The 7,111-nt window shown below is 34.7% G+C and overlaps 1 protein-coding gene across 1 annotated transcript in view; it reads right to left on the minus strand.

Moving 5' to 3' along the window:
• Positions 1-4,519, minus strand: part of LOC135687237 (uncharacterized) — a 28,256-nt gene extending 23,737 nt beyond the window's left edge. The window contains exons 1-2 of the mRNA XM_065203749.2: positions 1,624-4,519; positions 930-1,026 (exon numbers count right to left, since the gene is read on the minus strand). The gene's annotated coding sequence lies outside the window, so the exon portion shown is untranslated. The remainder of the gene's footprint in view (positions 1-929; positions 1,027-1,623) is intronic.
• Between the last annotated feature and the right edge of the window lie 2,592 nt (positions 4,520-7,111).

Genomic DNA, 7,111 nt, shown 5'->3' on the forward strand with positions numbered 1-7,111 from the left:
GCCTCGTTTCTTCTATGATTGCTTCAAGATTTGATTTGATAAAAGGCAAAAATTGAGCAGCGTCAAACCCCCGTCCCTTTTAAGCTTAGATAACTGGATTCCATTAAAATTTATTTGAAGTAGGCAGATAGTCTTTTAATGATGCCACTTCTATCAAGGAATAAATCATGCTGAACCTAACTGAATCCTGTGGTTTCCATTGCTGGATTTCTTTGACATTCTTCGTTACATCACAAAAATAATATATTTTAGTAAAGGGTGTCTCAACTGTGCTTTAAAAAACCCAATTACGTTGGGATATTAAGCATATAGTTTTTAAAGTGAATGTAAAGTTTATTCAATAGAAAACATCACATTTGACGTAATATTCTGAAAACATTGCTAGCAGAGACGACAACTCCCTTGAAAGGAACATGATGTTGGGTTTGCAGAGGGGAAACGAGGCATAGGCAGGCCACGCTGCCGATGGACGGACAGCATCAAGAGCCTGGTTGGTGCTCCTTTGGTGGCCTGTTTACTGCAAGCAAAGGCCAGGTGGTTGTGGGAGATGGTCATCAGAGGGAGCACAAGCAGCCTACCAGGCTGAATGATGCTGATGATGACAAAAGAGGTAGAATGCTACTTCGAAACATCAACCACGACTGTAATTAAACAATGTGTCGTTTGCAAGATTTTTCCACGAATGCTTCTTGAGATCAAAAGAAAGGAAGCAGCAAAAAAACATGCATTTGCTTTTTTGCTTTGGCTTAAAAAAGAATGAGGCCAAGCTTCTATTTTTCCTGCGAATGTTATGTTTTGTTAAAACCATTATACTTCAATTGTAATCATTTTTGGTAACTTCGATTCATTTTTGTCGTCAACTGTTCAATTTTGCAGGGCATCTTTATCTAAATTTATCTGAACAATGATAAATAATAATGACAACTCACCGTTTCCCGTTACACTTCTACTCAGGAAAATGCGCCAGCGTTAGTTTGATAGCCTTGATGACGATCGAAGAGCGTGTGCGACTCACAGCCCAGTGTCCTGTTAATGATTGGGGATTAAAATGATGTCATTTAAAAACGTTTTACCAACAATAAGATTACGGGATTGTTTGCATAAGATTCAATATATTACTTAAGACTGCTACAGTCAGACAATGTTTTCTCTGAGTTCCGTTATTGATGTATAAAATATTTGAATGATTAAGGCACGATGCATAGCAACGAACATAGAAAGAATCATTAGACTGCATATTTTCAATCCTACACCTTCATTCAATGGACAGTGATGTAAAATTGGGAAGTAACAAACTCAGATTGAGCAGTGATAACAAAACTATAAATCACAGAGGCTTAGCTGCGATACTGTTTTTTACCAGAGTCTTATGCGATTTCCATATTTGGTAACGGGAAGTCATTTGCAATGTCTTACTTGAAGAACGGGTCTTGTAAACATAAAACTGGGAGAAAAACGATAAATACACGAGATTGAAAGAAAAGTGCACAAAGAAGGCCGAAAAGGGAGACATTTCTTGCGGGTTCCATTTAAATAGCATATAAGTGTATTTTACAATGTGTGACATCTTGTAATAAGAGTAATGAAGTTTATTGTCTCGTTATTCAAAACATATAAACTGACCTAGAACCTGCAACATTCAGGTCGGATAAACTGGTCTGAGCTAAAACTGGATAAAGTCATGTAATTAGATACAGTATAATTACTCAACTAACCAAATATTTTATTCAGTTTATTGCTAAAACCAGGCAGACGTGAATGCACTATGGCAGAAATATTCATAAGCTTCTGCATGCCTAAAGCATCGTTTGGCAGCCATCAGCAACAAGAGGTGGATAACAGAATCATCAATTATCTATTTTACAAAGGATTTTGACATCAATTTTACAGAAAGTAATTATCATTCCTTGATTATCAAAATTTATCTTCATTCCTTACCAAAGGGCTTGATACCAGAAAGACAGGCAACTTATTTCTGAATCTAAACACCAGAAACTATATTTTGTTATTGACAGATGTTATCAACCATTCACAGAAAAAACTTCTCCGTCAGTAAGACAATAAGCAATATGTTGTTATCTTTTCTAAAAAGTGCAAAATGAAAATGAAAATTTTGCACTTTTTTACGAGGTGATGGATGAGATAAGTATGAAAGGCAGTAAGGTCTAGTAATTGTGCTGGCAAATGAAAGGAATCCTACAGTTTAATTTTGAAAAATTAAATCTTCTCAAAATAAAAAAGGTATAAATGAGGAAAATGGTGATACTTTGCCTTGACAAAATTATGAGGATACACAATGTAAAATCTGACCACACATGAGAACCAAATAGTCTTCATTTTGCAAATTCTGAAAATTCTTAAATACAAATAACTACATGACTACCAATTTCAATCTTATTTAAAATTTAGTCAGAGCAAATTTTTTCAAAACATCTGCCATAGCTTTAATCCCAAAATAAATTTGTGGTTAATTTGCCGGTAAACTCGCTTGTTTCAAACTTAAGTTGAGCTTTTGCTTCAATGCTTTACCCATTTTATCAACAAAAAGAGATGAAAAAATATACTATTGATCATTCATAGCAAAGATGAAAAAGAGAATGTTTTGTAAACCATACACAGTAAAAATTTAAAGTATTACTGCAGAGGTTGGGTAATACAGGAAGTAAATAGCCTGAAACTAGTTCTATAAATATTTCAAGATTTTATTACCTTATTTCAGCATCATCATCACCCAATTGACATTTGAGAGGCATTCCTATTACTAGATTGGACCTGCATTAATAGATTTGACCTATCTAATTAATATAAATTATCAAAAATAAGAATATGAGGTATGTATTTTGAGTATGTACCTCTTTAAAATTACATTAGCTCAAATAAAAAAATTAACTGCTACAAGCAGCTTCCAGGACATGATTTAGATGTGCAGACATACCATTACTTCCCATCTGTTTTTTGTTACCTATGTAATTTGACTAAAAAAATAATATGTAGAGAAGTTATGTAAACTGCCTTTTATAATATGTAATTGTTAAAAGCACATTATATGGAATAGTTGATAAAAAGCCCTGGAGCTGCTAGGTTTTGTTTGTTTTTACAAAATATCATATATATCTATTTTTTACTAATAAACTGATTCCATGAGGTTAATTTCACTGTTCAAAGACCATATTCAAAGATCACATAATCTGACTCAACAATAAGAAAATTTAGGTTGTTTTCAGAACAATAAAATTCATTCACTGAAAAGTTTGTCGTCAAATAGTTTCAAGAGAGAACTGAGTTGCAGAATGCCATTTGGATGTGAACCAAAGCTGGACTGAACATTTTTCAACACCAACTTTATTTTCAACACCAACTACAATGGAGTGAAATCAGTTTATTCAATTTTATTAGACATTTTATCTTATAAATGAATTGTCATTATACTGTTTTTAATTGACTTTGTTTCTGTTCCTGCCACGACAAAAAGATTTTATAATTGGCAGATGACCTGCATTGCAGCTTGATAGTTTTAAGACTTTGACACAATTTCTGTCAAAATATTTGAATGAATATAAAAAAAATGCTTCATTCTATCTTTATTGCTAAGAAGAACAATGTCATAAAGACATTTTCAGACACTATCAAAAGCTAAGTTTCTTCCAGGATCAGCCTCAAAGCATGCATTTTCCCTGTACTTTACTGTGGCATGACTTCCTTAATTTTTCATTAATATGTAAAGACACTATTCTGACACATTTTGATTAAGGAAACATAAAAACTTCTGTTTAAGCTTGTGAATTTTACCTTTTGTAAAAGGATTTATGTGAAAATCTCCACTAGACATGCAATTGATAGATCGAGGTAAGTGCAATTTGTATAATTCTCTGGGTTTTTCAGTCAGACAGATTTTGTAGCCAAGGCAGAACACTTTTTACAACAAACCCTAAATGTGCCATGCCACCATCCAAATTACCAAAAAACGGAATATAGAAAATTTTAAAAATTTGGGAACTTAAATAAGTAAGAAAATCTTTTTCAACTTCAAGAAATTTTAAGAAAATAGGCATGTTACGACTCACGGGATGCAAAGGCAGTTGTTTTTTGCACTTGGCGAATGACTAGGCTATGCATGTCTTGTGCCTTTACAACGGGCATGACTCCGCGCGTCTAAGATCTTTGGGCCTAAATAAATACATGTAATGCATACTGGCCCTTCTATCAAAGGGCAAAATAGCAGATTCTGTTGTGGCAATAAAATGTTGTACCTTTGTGCAACGATTTTTCAATCGTTTACCTGAAAAAGACTCGAGGCAAGACCTTCAAATCATAAGTTTACTGTAAAATACAGTTTTGATTTTGAACGAACAAGCCAGGCTTTCAAAATGCCGCGCCTTTAGCAACACGAGAGCGAGGTGAATCCATAAGAGTTCTACCACGCTTGTTACAGGGATGGGCGTGACGCATTAAAAAACGGCAACAATTAAATATACGAGTGAGGAAGAAATCACATTTCATACCAACATTTAGCCAAAGTTTACATTGGAATCTAAAGAAATAATAGTCCACGTGAGATGGTTGACTATGCATGTGCAAAGTCAAAGTGTAGAAAAGAAACTGTGCAATATTAATAATTTTTAAGTGTGCTACAAGAAAACCAAGACAAACATGCTTCCAAAACGGCCCATGCTGCCTAGTTACTGCTAAACTATGATATAAAAGAATGGCACGTTTTAAACTAAAAGATTAATCCAGGGGTCAAATTTGCAGAGAAGTGGATGGTTGAAAAAATTGTTTTTTTAATTTAAATTTTAATCTCCTGCATTACATGAATTCGATGGCAACTAAACAAATGCAAGAAAGAATCTTAGGCAAATAGACATGCCGTTGAAAAGAAACACAATGGATTGTTTCACTACAGTCAATGTTTTTAATGCACCCTTTAAGGTTGCCGTTTTAGCTCAGGAATCGTGTAATCAGCTAGCAAACAAATGCAAGGGATGGAAAAATTAACGTCGTCCTTGGCAAAAAGTATTACATACAAGTTGTACTCTAGGATTAAAAGACACTTTTTAAACGGGTAGCATAGGGCTGTCGTAGCGATGCACACGGAATATGACTATTGACAACCACATTTTTACCTCATTATAGCATATGGCTAAAACCTACAACTCCATGCCCTTTGGATAAAAATAAGGCTAGTGAATTTACTTTACCATAAGTATTGGTGTGTACAAGAAGTTGGAATGGGGGTCCAGATCCAAAAGTTTCGAAAACGGCCCTCGAGATTGGTTCAGAACTGTAGAAAATAACAATGGCGTTGTCGGCGGGCAGATTTATTTTGACATCGTTTAAAAATGTTTGATTGAAACTTAATTTTTGGCTCGAATATATTCAAAGGGCGTTGGGCTGTTTTATAGCGTTTAAAGAGTGTGAGTATCTCTAATTTACCAGGACGTCGCAACCAATGTTGCTTATGTCACCGGCCATAAGTAGAAGTTTTGAATACGAACATTCTGTAGGGCACAATGGCTGAAATCTTTCCTTCAAATTTTGATATTAATACAGTTATATTTCTTTTAAGTATAATGTTGTTGCTAAAATCTTAAATAACCAAATAACCATGAAATTGGCCGTGAAGTATTAGCCCCTCTAGAAATTATCATCACCATAAACATGACACCAGCTCCGAAGGTTATCTGGCAAGGTGCATTTTTCTAGATAAATCCATCTTGTCGAAGCTTCTGTGATTTGGCAAAAATAGCCAAAACTGAACTTTTTAATTAATCATGAATAAACCTTTTATGCACTTGTGAAAGTGTCAGTGGAATAGAATAAACTCTTCTTTACAAAAGAGTCTCTCAAATTATGTTTATGTGATGAATTGACAAGGCTCAATTTTTGTACTGTGGGGTAAATCGAAACTGCAAAAAGTATCTGGCATTTGTAGAAAAATACATCTATTTCAAATTTCCACATTGCCTTTTTTTGTGAAAGGAACAAACTTGGATCTTTATGTTTTCTCAAATATCAAATTTAAGTCATTTATGTCCATGTTTGAAATAGACATTCAAGAACAGGGCCTACGCCACGAATTTGTAGTTGGGGGGGCAAGGCTAGCGAAGGTAGGGGGCCAATGGTCCCTACAACCCCCCCCCCCCCCCGGTGGCGTAGACCCTGAAGAGACCGGGTCGATGGCGCTATTTTCAAAAGCATGCATAATCAACCTTCTTCATAGGCTCTATTGGTAAAAAGCAAACTTTTGTATCAGATTCTTCTAAGACAGATTGATTGAGAAGATTGAGGATGCTAAATTGTGTTGAGAGGGCTAAACATGCAAAGAACTAGGAGCAGGGTAACTTTTGTATGGTTTTAAATACATTCTGGAAATTGTTTGGGGAAGGCTAAAGTCTGACTGTGTGTACTTTTCAGACACCACAAAACAGGATTAATAAGACAAACATAGAATACTGAGAAGAGAATATAGCTTAAACTTCCGTTATACAGACGAACAGCAACACATACCCTGACAAGTATACCTTAAATGCCAAAAAACTTTTAGAAAGCATCAAAGCCGTAAATTGAATACTGTTGTCAATCTCTACAACTTTAAACATAGAAAAAAGGATCAATGAATTGTGTATAGATTTTTTTGAAAATGCTGTTAGGTGTGTTCTTCTGCCAGATAAAAATGATTAAGCATATTTGAAATAAATCATCGTAAAAGAAAAACTTTTAATTTAAACTGATTTTTTATAGCTGAAGTATTTCACGTTGAAAAGCCTATTTCAGCATAAAGAGCAAAAAAATTTTTAATCTAAACGACAAAAAAGCCATATGTTTTCACTGAATCATCTGTTGTCACAATGAGGCAAGCCTATTTCCAGGCATAACCAGGACCGATGCTAGGCATGACGGGTCCCCACTCTGTGCCAAAGGCACAAAAATTGTTTTGGGCCATGCCCCGTTTTGTTCCTGGAAACGTCCTTGCATTGAATATAAAAGCTAAGATGGACAATATGTTGCTTTTTAGCTTGGATAAAGTGTCCATATTTTCTAGATCTTTCTCACGAACCTTTGGCCCAGGGTTCTGTTTATACAAAATTGGTTTAAATCCGTATCACAAATT

This window comes from Rhopilema esculentum, chromosome 20 (assembly GCF_057945365.1).
Source record: "Rhopilema esculentum isolate cy_ngs chromosome 20, ASM5794536v1, whole genome shotgun sequence".
In the NCBI taxonomy this organism is placed as follows: Eukaryota; Metazoa; Cnidaria; class Scyphozoa; order Rhizostomeae; family Rhizostomatidae; genus Rhopilema; species Rhopilema esculentum.